The sequence below is a fragment of the Miscanthus floridulus genome, chromosome 3, assembly GCF_019320115.1.
Source record: "Miscanthus floridulus cultivar M001 chromosome 3, ASM1932011v1, whole genome shotgun sequence".
Classification (NCBI taxonomy): Eukaryota; Viridiplantae; Streptophyta; class Magnoliopsida; order Poales; family Poaceae; genus Miscanthus; species Miscanthus floridulus.
Window position 1 is genome coordinate 39,451,700 of NC_089582.1, and position 14,559 is coordinate 39,466,258.

Below are 14,559 nucleotides of genomic sequence, written 5' to 3' on the forward strand. Positions count from 1 at the left end.
ATCAATCTTGTCAAGTGATCTTGTGATATGATCATTATCATCATCATTTGACCATGAAGTGGAGCAATCTTTCTCAATCACCACATTGTGATCATGCTCGACACACTCATGCGCCTCCTTCTTGGGCTCATCATTATCATTGGAGACCGTCCCATACTTCTCATTGAGATAACTCCAAATCTCATGGGCGGTCTTCATGTCAATGATCTCTCCAAAGATGTTATCATGCAAGGATCTATACATGATGTTAGTAGCTTGGATGTCGAGATCTAGGTATTTCTCTTGTGCTTGAGTTAGATTATCTTCATCCAACACATGAGAAAAGCCTACATCTACCATCCACCACATTTGAGGGAAAATAAACTTAAAATTGCATTTTATCCAATTTTTCTATCGTGTAAAGTGTGTGCCATAAAAAATATGTGGACAATCAACATCTAGCCCATAAGCCGCCATCCTCTCAGGTCGGTGAAGACCACAAATGAGAGACCAGACTCCGATACCACTTGTAAGGTTGAGATGGTGGACTAGAGGGGAGGTGAATAGTCCTTTCTAAAATTAATTGCGTCGGCTAACCGAAACAAGTGCGGAATTAAGACTATCGGTCTAGCCAAGACTACACCCCTCTATCTATGTTCTCTAGCACATTCCAAAGATACTAATTAAGCAACAAAGGTGCTGGGCTAACTAGAGCTCACCTAACCAATTCTAGGAGCAAGGTCACACAAACCTATGCCACTAGTATTTCAAGCAATGAGGGAGCTCCTACACATGCTAGTAAGCAAAAGCACAAAGCCAACTAAGCTCACTAGCAATGCTCAATAACAAGGCAACCAATGCCAAATTAGAGAGCGCAAATACTTAGCTACACAAACTAAGCAAAGTGACTAACAAGGTTACACAAACCAAATTAGCCACGCAAGGGAGCTACTTCTATGCTACACAAGCAAGAAGGTAACTAGTGAGCTACACAAGCCAACTAATTACAAGAGCAACTACACAAGCACAATGTATATAAAAGTAATCACAAGCTTGTGTAAGGGGATTGCAAACCAATGGGAAGAACTAGGTTGACACGGTGATTTTCTCCTGAGGTTCACGTGCTTGCCAACACGCTACGTCTCCATTATGTTGACCGCTCACTTGGTGGTTCGGCGGCTAATTGGCATCACCCGCCAAGCCCGCATGTCAGGCACCGCAAGAACCTACCCTGAAGTGAGGGTAGCTCAATGACACACTCAACTAGAGTTGCTCTTCGTGGCTCCCGCGGGGCGAGCACAATGCCCCTCACAAAGCTCTTCTCCGGAGCACCGCACAAGCTTCTTGCGGGCTTCAATGGAGACCACCACCAAACCATCTAGGAGGTGGCAACCTCTAAGAGTAACAAGCACCACCGGCTTGCAACTCGATCACCTAGTGCCACTCAATGCAATCTCATGATGCAATCGCACTAGAATCGCTCTCTCACACAATCGAATGATCACTATCAAGTATATGTGAGATGAAGGGCTCCCAAGCACTACTACACAAGCCACCAACGCTCTCGTGTGCTCAGCTCTTGACCCAAGGCCGACCATGGCTTCTATTTATAACCCCACGAACAAATAGAGCCGTTACCCCTTCACTGGGCAAAAAGTTAGGACGATCGGACGCTCTGGTCCTACTAACCGGACGCAGCACCGGATGCACTGGTCGTGAATACCGGACGTGTTCGGTCACCATACCGGACGCGTCCGGTAGCTATCTAACCGCCACGTGTCCTACCGTTGCCTCCAACGGCTCTCTAACATGTTTGACTGGACGCACTGTTCGAAATGACCGGACGCTGAGCCGCTGCGTCCGGTCGAGTCCAGTAAGCCTCCAGGGCCGATCGGACGCGTCAGTTAGAAACTGACCGGACACTGAGCCTCAGCGTCTGGTCGAGTACAGTAAGCACCCATGGACGACCGAACGCGTCCGGTCATACCGGACCGGACGCTGCCAGCGTCCGATCAACTATTCCACCGAACACCGATTTTGCTGATTCACACTAGACGCGTCCAATGTGGCGACCGGACGTGTCTGGTCCCTAAGTACATCGCCAAATACCGGACGTGTCCGGTCACCATACCAGATGCGTCCAGTAGCTCTGTAACCAACGCGACTAACTCATTTTCAACTCTATCTTCTTCACCCTTGCTCAAATGTGCCAAACACCAAGTGTATCACCTTGTGCACATGTGTTAGCATATTTTCACAAACATTTTCAAGGGTGTTAGCCACTCAACTTGCCACACCACTCGATCCTAGCGACGATGCAAAGTTAGATCACTCGAGTGGCACTAGATGACCGATATGTAAACAAGTTTGCCCTTCTTGATAGTACGGCCATCTATCCTAAACCCGGTCATAAACTTCTCTACACACCTATGACCGATGAAATGAAATGCCCTAGGTTATACCTTTGTCTTGCGCGTTTCATTCCATCTCCTCCAATATCGACGCAACACATGCACCAACACGATCAACAATGATATGATCCACTTCATATCATCATGTGATCATATTGATTCATCGATCTTGACTTCACTTGCTTTTCATCGTTGCCTTCATCCATTGGCGCCAAGTCTTGCTCAAGCTTCACCGCCACGTGGTCCATCGCTCCAAAGCCTCCGACTTGCCCTTCACGCTTGCAACCGGTCCATCAAGCCAAGTCATGTCTTGATCTTCTCCGCCTTTGATCACATGACTCAATGTCATGTCTCATGTGCAATGAGCTCCTTCATCATCACATGTGTGAGCTTTGCAACATCTCCAAGCCATTTTCACCTTTATGGCATATGTTGCTCACACACATGTATCTGTGGACTAATCACCTATGGATCTCACATAAACATAATTAGTCCACCTAGGTTGTCACTCAATTACCAAAACCACATAAGGATCTTTCAAATGGGTAGGTTGATCTGCCCGATCAGTATGGCCTGCTTTCTCAGCACGATGTCATGGAAAGGCACCCTGGTCGGCCGAATGCGCGATCGGTCGATGCCCATGGCATCAAGTGTCTCTACGTATATGATGTTGAGGCCACTACCCCCGTCCATCAATACCTTAGTGAGCCACTTTGTGCCAATGATAGGGTCAACCATGAGCGGGTACCTGCCTAGGTGTGTGACATTATCCAAGTGGTCTGATTAGTCAAAGGTTATGGGAGACCTAGACCATTTGAGGAAAGTGGGTGTGGTAGTCTCGGCTTCATAGACCTCTCAGTGCATGAGATTCTGTCGGTGCTTGGAGCCATATGCCTCTGGCCCTCCAAAGATCATGAGGTAGCCATCCGGCAATGGAAAGCCACCGTCCTTCTCTTCGGCGGCGTCGGCTTCTGCCTCAGGCTTCTTCTTCTGCTCCCATTTCTTGGAGTCACCGATGAAGAAATGCTTCATGAGGGAGCAGTCCTTGTACATGTGTTTGATGGGGAAGGCATGGTTTGGGCATGGCCCCTCGAGTAGCTTGTCGAAGTGATTGGGGGTGCCCTCGGTCGATGCTCGACCGACTTTTTGCTCGGCAGCGGCCATGAGCGTGCCCCCGTGCCGTTTCTGGTTCTTCTTCTTATTCGAATGGCTGAAGGGGCCTTCATCGGCATCCTTGTCCTACTTTGCCTTGCCTCTAGAGCGATAAAAAATTGCTCTAATCGCCTCCTCACCAAAAGCGTGGCTGGTCATGATGTCAGGGAGTTCCTTGGTAGTCCGTAGGCCCTTATGTCCTAACTTATGGACTAGGGACTCGTAGGTGGTCCCTGATAGGAAGGCTCCGATGATGTCGGCATCGGCGACATTGGGGAGCTCATTGCACTACCGGGAGAAGTGTTGGATGTACTCGTGGAGAGTCTCTCCTGACTTCTATCGACAGTTTTCAAGTCCTAGGGGTTCCCAGGGCACGCGTAAGTGCCCTGGAAGTTCCCCATGAATATTTGTTTTAGGTCTATCCAACTCTGAACATAGTTGGGCGGAAGGTGCTCTAGCTATGTTCACGCCGAGTCGGCCAGGAATAGGGGGAGATTGCGGATGACGAAGCCATCACTGACCGCACCGTCGGCCCGGCAGGCGAGCCGATAGTCCTCGAGCCACAAGCCAGGGTTTGTTTCCTTATAGTATTTCAGGACGTTAGCCGACGAGCGGTATCGGGGCCAGAGCGCCACCTTGAGGATATGCCAACTGAAAGCCTGGGCCCCCATTGGTTCGAGGCTATGACTCCGATCCTCCTCGCGGTCGTAGCGTCCGCCCCATTAAGGGTGGTAACCATGGCTGGCCCCATCCCACGCATCGTCGAAATGACCGGACGCTGAGCCGCTGCGTCCGGTCGAGTCCAGTAAGCCTCCAGGGCCGATCGGACGCGTCAGTTAGAAACTGACCGGACACTGAGCCTCAGCGTCTGGTCGAGTACAGTAAGCACCCATGGACGACCGAACGCGTCCGGTCATACCGGACCGGACGCTGCCAGCGTCCGATCAACTATTCCACCGAACACCGATTTTGCTGATTCACACTAGACGCGTCCAATGTGGCGACCGGACGTGTCTGGTCCCTAAGTACATCGCCAAATACCGGACGTGTCCGGTCACCATACCAGATGCGTCCAGTAGCTCTGTAACCAACGCGACTAACTCATTTTCAACTCTATCTTCTTCACCCTTGCTCAAATGTGCCAAACACCAAGTGTATCACCTTGTGCACATGTGTTAGCATATTTTCACAAACATTTTCAAGGGTGTTAGCCACTCAACTTGCCACACCACTCGATCCTAGCGACGATGCAAAGTTAGATCACTCGAGTGGCACTAGATGACCGATATGTAAACAAGTTTGCCCTTCTTGATAGTACGGCCATCTATCCTAAACCCGGTCATAAACTTCTCTACACACCTATGACCGATGAAATGAAATGCCCTAGGTTATACCTTTGTCTTGCGCGTTTCATTCCATCTCCTCCAATATCGACGCAACACATGCACCAACACGATCAACAATGATATGATCCACTTCATATCATCATGTGATCATATTGATTCATCGATCTTGACTTCACTTGCTTTTCATCGTTGCCTTCATCCATTGGCGCCAAGTCTTGCTCAAGCTTCACCGCCACGTGGTCCATCGCTCCAAAGCCTCCGACTTGCCCTTCACGCTTGCAACCGGTCCATCAAGCCAAGTCATGTCTTGATCTTCTCCGCCTTTGATCACATGACTCAATGTCATGTCTCATGTGCAATGAGCTCCTTCATCATCACATGTGTGAGCTTTGCAACATCTCCAAGCCATTTTCACCTTTATGGCATATGTTGCTCACACACATGTATCTGTGGACTAATCACCTATGGATCTCACATAAACATAATTAGTCCACCTAGGTTGTCACTCAATTACCAAAACCACATAAGGATCTTTCAAATGGGTAGGTTGATCTGCCCGATCAGTATGGCCTGCTTTCTCAGCACGATGTCATGGAAAGGCACCCTGGTCGGCCGAATGCGCGATCGGTCGATGCCCATGGCATCAAGTGTCTCTACGTATATGATGTTGAGGCCACTACCCCCGTCCATCAATACCTTAGTGAGCCACTTTGTGCCAATGATAGGGTCAACCATGAGCGGGTACCTGCCTAGGTGTGTGACATTATCCAAGTGGTCTGATTAGTCAAAGGTTATGGGAGACCTAGACCATTTGAGGAAAGTGGGTGTGGTAGTCTCGGCTTCATAGACCTCTCAGTGCATGAGATTCTGTCGGTGCTTGGAGCCATATGCCTCTGGCCCTCCAAAGATCATGAGGTAGCCATCCGGCAATGGAAAGCCACCGTCCTTCTCTTCGGCGGCGTCGGCTTCTGCCTCAGGCTTCTTCTTCTGCTCCCATTTCTTGGAGTCACCGATGAAGAAATGCTTCATGAGGGAGCAGTCCTTGTACATGTGTTTGATGGGGAAGGCATGGTTTGGGCATGGCCCCTCGAGTAGCTTGTCGAAGTGATTGGGGGTGCCCTCGGTCGATGCTCGACCGACTTTTTGCTCGGCAGCGGCCATGAGCGTGCCCCCGTGCCGTTTCTGGTTCTTCTTCTTATTCGAATGGCTGAAGGGGCCTTCATCGGCATCCTTGTCCTACTTTGCCTTGCCTCTAGAGCGATAAAAAATTGCTCTAATCGCCTCCTCACCAAAAGCGTGGCTGGTCATGATGTCAGGGAGTTCCTTGGTAGTCCGTAGGCCCTTATGTCCTAACTTATGGACTAGGGACTCGTAGGTGGTCCCTGATAGGAAGGCTCCGATGATGTCGGCATCGGCGACATTGGGGAGCTCATTGCACTACCGGGAGAAGTGTTGGATGTACTCGTGGAGAGTCTCTCCTGACTTCTATCGACAGTTTTCAAGTCCTAGGGGTTCCCAGGGCACGCGTAAGTGCCCTGGAAGTTCCCCATGAATATTTGTTTTAGGTCTATCCAACTCTGAACATAGTTGGGCGGAAGGTGCTCTAGCTATGTTCACGCCGAGTCGGCCAGGAATAGGGGGAGATTGCGGATGACGAAGCCATCACTGACCGCACCGTCGGCCCGGCAGGCGAGCCGATAGTCCTCGAGCCACAAGCCAGGGTTTGTTTCCTTATAGTATTTCAGGACGTTAGCCGACGAGCGGTATCGGGGCCAGAGCGCCACCTTGAGGATATGCCAACTGAAAGCCTGGGCCCCCATTGGTTCGAGGCTATGACTCCGATCCTCCTCGCGGTCGTAGCGTCCGCCCCATTAAGGGTGGTAACCATGGCTGGCCCCATCCCACGCATCGCTGTGGGTACGTTGGCGAGCGTCGAGGGTGTCATGCGCGTCATGATTGTGGCTGAGACGCTCATGCACTGGAACCGTGATGCATGGCTTGCCACCATGTGGCACCTGGTGGCATGATGCATCCTTGTCGGGTCACATTGAGGGCGTGCACTAGGTGGCATCGAGCTCCTATCATCGAGACAACAAGCTCTTGGCCTGCAGACCCTATAGATCATGGTGACAGCGGTGTCACACTATGGTCATGTTGGCCCATGTAGCATACGTATGGGCGTCATGCACCATTCTTGTATTCCAACCCATCCAAGTGGATGGAATGGTCAAAGGGTCCCCTAACAGAGGCCATATGGGGGGCTGGCGATACAGTGCTAGTCATCTAACGCCAGTCGATTGACGTTGGACGGTGGTCAGGTAGGGAGTTGGCAGCACAGTGCTAGCCTTTTGACGCGGTGGGTGACGTGAGTCTCCTAGCATGGCTTGATGCGATCGCTAGTCACATCAGGACATGCCTGAGACATGCTCCCGAGCGTGCACCTCCATGCCATAGTGGTTGAAGTGGTTCGGGTCCCACCCTGGGGCCACTGCTTTTGTTCGATAGCAAATCTGACCCCCAAGGAACGGGCTAGGCAGAAATCTCACCCTAGGGGCCAGGTGAGACAAAATCCGACCCTCAGGGTAGGATGAGGCAGACCCCTCCCTATGGGACCGGACAAGTTGGAGCCCACGCCCTGGGGTCAGAGGAGTCAAATCCCATCCCTTGGGGTCGGACAAGGCAGAAACCTCATCCTCAGAGTCAGAGCCCACGCCTTGGGGTCAGACGAGGTGGAACCCTCATCCTCAGAGTCGGACAAGGCGGAAACCTGGTCCTCAAAGTCAGAGCCCAGGCCTTGGAGTTAGACGAGGCAGAAACCTTGTCCTCGGAGTTGGGCGAGGCATGGCTCGGCCCCTGGGTGTCGGATGAGGCCGTAGTTGCGTCCTTAACCATCGGATGAGCCGATGTGACGCTCATTAATCCTTTGGCTTGGATACCCAGATATAGATATCCGACAGTAGATAATTAGTACATTCACCATTTACACACCGCATTGACTAACAAAACACAACGTGCTTACATGCATATACAATTCATACAATCAACTTAACAGCTATTGCTAGTTGAACTTGACTGTGTAGGTTTCATAAGTGGTGTGAGAACATGAGCATCCGCAGGCTACTGACTTCACTTGCTTAAGCGCCTCCACCACTTCTACCATTGTTGGTCTCTCCTCCACATCTTCATTGAGGCATCTTACTGCAAGTTCACCAATCTTGTCCAGGCACTCCATGTTAACATAAGATAGACCATCGTCTTCACACAAGATGTCTCTATCATACATCGCTCTTCTTTTGCCTTCATCCTTGCAGGACAAGACAAAGTCTATGGGGAGACTCCTGCACCCGTCGTACTTGGCCGTCTTTCGAGTGATGAGCTCTAATAGAACCACCCCGAAGCTATAAACATCGCTCTTCTCCGTGAAACAGCCTGTCTTGATGTACACTGGGTCTATATAGTTCATGTCCCCAGCCACAGACCAGTTGGCATGCATGGCGATCGATACGAGCTTGGATGACCCAAAGTCAGAGACCTTGGGTGTGAGGTTCTCATCTAGGAGAATGTTGCCAGACTTGACATCCCCATGGACGTGGTTGTGGCTGCCATGCGAGTGCATGTAGGCAAGAGCTTGTGCAGAGCCAAGGGCAATGTCTAGGCGCACTAGTAGTGGTAGCATGTGAAGCTTGCTAGTGCCATGGAGGACATTGTAGAGGCTGCCGTTGGGAACAAACTCGAAGACGAGCATGGGGATATCTGTCTCTAGGCAGCACCCGACAAGGCGCACCAAGTTGGCGTGGCTAATTCGGAACTGGATGGTGATCTCATTCACGAAGTCCTCTTGATGGAGTGCCTCGCCTTTCACATGGGAGCGCTTAACTGCGACCCTGTTGGGTGGCGTCAATTATCCCCATGAAGACCTTGCCAAAGGCACCTTCTCCAATCGGTGTGCTATAGCGGTTTGTGATCTTCTTCAGCTGCCCCTCCGTGAAGATGTTAATGCCCATGCTCTTTAGTATTTCGCCACCATTTTTGTCGAAAAACTTCTTTTGCTTTCGCCTCTTGATCTCCATAACCACAAGGCATGCTAGAACGGAGGCAACAAATGTTCCTGCAAACATAAAGGTAGAAGATCCACTCTCGATGAGTTTTCTGCCATAAAACTATAGGGTCATCTATGCCTATATGGAGAAAATGTACAAAATGTAACAACCTTATATTACCAAAACAATGCATAACAACTGTAAGATATAGACATCCATAGGAGAGCTGACATGTTTAAATCCTTGCTGATTTTGAAATAAACAAGTGAGGTGATCGATATAACCTTCATTGTCAAAGGAATTTCAACTCTTTATACCAATGGAGGGTGGATGTCTAAGTGGTGATTAATGTAATAATGTGAGTATGTGGTTTCTCCAAATGAATGAAAAGATCACATTTGAAAGGTGGGACAGAAAGGTGATTTTCAATTTATTTGTTCCATTTGCATCCTGTGTTGCCATATATGGGAAATCTGTCTAGTGGACACTTAGTTTTCAGGAATTTAGCTGTTGGACATTGCTATATATGACAGTGTACTACAAACAAGAGGCTTTTATTAGTGTGTTGTCCCTTTACATACGATTTCTTCTGGTTTCTCTGCTCTCTTTTCAGAGCATCATCTAGTCCTTTTAATATGGCTAAATGAAATTCTGTTTAGAGTGAAATACATCGTGGATCTTTAAACTTTTCATGCATTCTCATGTGGGCCCATAGACTATTAAAGTGCTCATATGTGTCATTCATTTTTTCAGTTGGTTCATTCTAAGTTTACTCTAGGTCCAATTATGGACTTAAATTCATACTTCAAACAAACTACTTGAAAAGTTTTTTTTGTGACGACGAACTACTTGAAAAGTTGAAGGACCATGATAATCACTTTAAGAGTTTATGGACCCAGATGAGAATACGGGGAAAGTTTATAGACTATTGAAATATAAAGTGGATTGCCCGCTTTCCCTGGCCCCATCAACTTAAGCTTTTGTGTTGAAAAAGATGGTGCATGCAACTCAATATGGTAGAGTTTGAATGCTGGCTAGCGTAATTAAATAAAAATAATTGTTTCTCACTTCTATTCTACGTCTGAGGCTAAGTGAGCCTCCACATGGGGGCGGTGTTCATATATAAAGTGAATTGCCTGCCTTAAGAAGCGAACTAAAAAAATCTCGTCTCTATTCATTGTTCAATTTACAAACTCATATCATGTCCAGCAGAGCATATCATTGCAGATATGCTATTTCTTACAAATGAAGAGTTATTTGGTCTCTCAGTATTAGTGTGTGGCGTTTAACGCCATATAAAAGTTTGTAGAGGCCTGGTCCCTTTAACCTCGACTTCATAAAACTTTGTAGAAGTTTGAGGGCCAATTAGACGAGGGTGTCATCAAGAGCATCATATAATAGAAGGTCTTCTAAAGGTTCGCCTTTTAATTTAATCTTATTAAAGAATGGCATTCATCATTATTGGATTATTTCTCAAATATGATCTTCCTAAACCTTCGCACTCATCCAAGAAAGGCCACAGGCAACCTCATATAATAAAATGAAAAATAGCTTGATGATTCTTCTATCATGCATTGGAAATGGTGAGGATTTAATATATGGTTTCTATAAATTATCATGTATAAAAATTTGTGTAACCATAAGATAAAATAATGCAAAATAAAGAAACAAACATTAAATTAACATCCACTTATGATATTCCTTCAACAAAACTATTTTCAATTACTTTAGGAGCTAAACTCAAATACCAATTGAGAAGAACATGAGAAGTCAGTGGCGGATCTAAGATGAAAGTTAGAGGGGGTGGCTGAAGTCGTCATCTTAGCCTCCAGCCTCCAGCCTCTCCTAAAAAATTTTTGGAGGTGCTCTAGGGGTGCTCCATGGGATCAGCAGTGGTAGGGGGCTTGAGCCCCCCGCCCCACCGCTAGATCCGTTCCTATGAGAGATGATATATAGTTTGTTGAATTAATTACTCACCTACTATCGCAATTGCATATTCTGGGAATATGAGCTGACATCCTTTGTTACTTTTACCATCACCTTTGAGACCAAATTTGCATTTGCACATGTAGTCACCCTGTGTGTCATAGCATGTACTACCGCTGTGACAAGGATATAATTTTTCATATCTTGCAGGATTTGATTTCCGAAGCTCACACTCATTAATATCTGCATGACAGGTGTAGATATTGAAATTGTTAGTTCGAGAAAAGATCCATGAAAATAATGTCTAGAGCCATTCCTTTGCAACTTAATTGTGCCAATTATCAAGGAGCATGTGACATATGAAATGAATTCCATTGAGAAAGTAAGGCATATCTTTTTTTCTCCTCTATATATGTTGTTCTACGTGGTATTTGATTTAGAGATATATATGGGTTAATCCTAAGATGATATGGACTATTGGAAGTATGGTCTATCATTGTGCAAGACGAAATATATAATGGATCTCACAGCAGCTTCAATCAAATATGCCCTCTTATATATTATGGCTACCAGTCCTAATGATCACGTGTTCACATTAATCTTTCCTATCTCTCAAACCAAACACAGCTTTGATCGATATAGAAACAAGGCATATGCAAAAGGAGTAGAATCAACAGAAAGATTAAAGAATAACTAACTGGTGCATCCACCAATGATGTAGGGGTTGCCCATGTATCCCTCGGAGCACCTGCATAGGTACCCAGAACCCTGTGTGGCGTTCATACAGTAGCTATGGGCGCTCACGCAGGCTAAAGCTGCTGGTTTTGCTGACTCTCGGTCATTATCCTCCAGTTGGATACGGCAGGATCCATTACTCCTGATGGCCCATTCAAGCACCAAAGGGATGCCTCTGTCTCCAACACGGTCAGTAAAGTTCTTGTTTGCAACAAGAGTGAGGTCTCTACGTCTGAAGTGGTACCTGAAACAACGATGTATATCAATATTCAGTCCTAATTCAAGCCATAAGAAAAAACATTTGGTCTTCGCTCTTGTATTATGTATGGTAAAAAAATCTTTGTGAAAAAACATATGGTAAAAAATTCAGGTATGTCAATTTGAATTATGACCTGAAATTTTTAACAGTACTAGAAATGTTACTGTTAAGTATAGACCACCTGAAGAAGAGCATGTTACTTTACTTACCAGTTTTTCTCGGCGACGAAGGCGTAGCTGCAGGGGCTGTACCTCCACGCAGGATTTATGGGGGTATAGTTGGGGCTGTCCCTCCAGAAAACCTCTATCGTGCTGATGTTGGTGGGGATAGGACGTCTGGCAGCAGCCAAGCCCCGTGCACTCCTCGCCGTCCTGCGCCGCGGCATGCAAGCTCTTGCACGAGGTGATGCAGCCGGTTCGGTAGCTCCGGTCGTCCATGCCACTCAGATACGCCAGCGTGTGGCAGCCGATGGCCGTGAAGGTGTTGCGCTTCTGCGAGACCAAGAACGCCGCGAAGGTGAATGTCCAGCCCACGATCCCGTCGGCTATGGCTGTGGTGGACGAGTTGTAGCAGATGTACGACACGGAGCCGACGACGCGCATCTCGCCGGCGTCCAGCGCGATGCTCATGACCTCGAAGTCACCGAGGTATGGTCTCGGAGGGTTAAAGGTACGGTTGCAGATGAGGGTGAATTTATCTAAGCCAGACCAGGAGCAGTTGTCGCCGATGCCGAATGGGTAGGGGATTTGCACGTCGCCGCACATGCTAGGGCAGTCCGCAGGTCGTGGAGCTGGCATCGGTTGTGGGAATGCCATGTCGGAGACGACGGCGTTGGCATCGGCGGCTACCACCGGGAGGTGAAGCGGCACTGGATAGGAAAATGCTAAGGCAAGGGTAGTGAGGAACCGGGGCACTTGTGCTATGACTACCAGGTGCTTCATTCTCGTTTCGTTTGTAGGTCGAGAAGCAGACATGGATTATTTGCTGTCTAATAATTCTACGCGGCCGCATGGGTTTATATAGGTGCTCCATGCTCCACTGTAACCCGCTCGGCCGCTCTGGTCCACAAATAGAGTCGAGATATTTTTTTGGAATGACTGATCTGTTGCTATTGCACTAGCATTACTTAACTGATCCACAAATAAGGTTTTTTTTAGAAAGGACGGTAAAAGCTTTGTCGCAGATTTTATTAGACGATAAAAAAAAAAGAGGAATTACAAGCATATACATGCAGCTACTCGCCTACTGTAACTACTACAACCCGGTGGACGGCCACTGCAAGACTGTACACGAAAAAGAAAAAAACAGACCAAACAGCACCACTCAAGAAAACAAAACAGAGGAAACCGGCAACAGAAAAAAAAAAAAACAGCAACCGAGCATGGTCGCTATGAAGGTCTTAATTTTCCGCTGCGAGTGTCCTTGGCGCCATGGCAAACCTGTACTGCAAAATATCATCTTTGCATAAGGAGGCCACTAGCTTGTGTTGGATTGAGAGCCTTCTGTTGGAATTGTCTTTCTGTTTCTCTCCTTCCAAATATTCCACCAAAAGTATATAAAAATCCCATCCACATTTCTCTTTTCCTTCTTATCAAATCTGCGTCTGCACCTCCACCAGTATGAGTAAAAGGAGCTAGAGATATTTACCGATCGAATGTATCGCTATGAACTGGAACCACTGCTTTAAGATCTCCCAAACTTCCTTAGTGAATGGACAATCTTTGCATAAGTACACAGGTGTTTCGAGTTCATTTGCACATAGCCTGCAATCCGTCTCGTCTGTTCATCCATGTTTGAGCAGATTATTTGTTGTGAGGATTTTTTTTGTGCATAAGAGTTCATGCAAAAAAAACGACACCTAGGTTCCGCTTTTGCCTTCCAGATGGCTGATTCTGATTTTGGAAAATCTTCCAGCAAATTGAATGAGGTAAGCGCTTTTGGTAGAGTATTCCCCATCTGGTGTCCATCTCTCCACCTCACTTCATCTTTTGCCTCCTCATTGCGTGGGACTGTAGTAATGGCTTCCCATAGATCGACAAACTCTATTACTTTCTCAGAAGATGTTTGATGAGGACATGACACCCATGCATATGACCATGTTTGGCACATGGTGTGGAAGGGTAGGAGACCAGCAAGGGTGTCCAAGTCAAGAAGGAGGCCTGAGGCTAATTCGGTTGGAGTCCCCGAGGTGGAGGCCCAAAGCAACTCATGTTCGAGTCTGCATCGGTCTCCAGGACCAGTCTGCCTTAAACTGGTCACCCAGGACACATCCGGACTCCGTTTTCGACGATCCACATATGGTTGGAAAGCTAATTTGATAAGGAAGTCAATCCAAATGGTCTCACATCAAAAGGCCTTCAGAGTCAACAAGAATCGTCGAAACAAGTCAGCGTCCAGAATCTATCAGGGTGCTGCGACACCGTCTTTTGGTCCGTAAGACCGTGTATCGTGTTTAGGCCCATTAGGGGGCATGTCCAGGGTAGGCGACGACCCTAAGACCTTTATAATCATACGCCGCCGCCATCATTAGGTTTTGGGTTTTGCTTAGATTAATCTGTCAAGAACAGTTTCGCCGTTCATCGGTTTGTGAGACCCCAACTTCGTGAGATTAATCATTCATCTGCAATTTGGTTGCTTTCTTTCTTGTTCTTGCTTGTGTTCTTCGTTGCGTAGGCAGGGATTAGCCTTCTTGGCGAGGTCAACCGGATTCG

General features: G+C 47.5%; 1 pseudogene; it reads right to left on the reverse strand.

Moving 5' to 3' along the window:
• Nucleotides 1-7,880: 7,880 nt before the first annotated feature.
• On the reverse strand, nucleotides 7,881-12,814 carry LOC136545508 (wall-associated receptor kinase 2-like; annotated as a pseudogene).
• Between the last annotated feature and the right edge of the window lie 1,745 nt (nucleotides 12,815-14,559).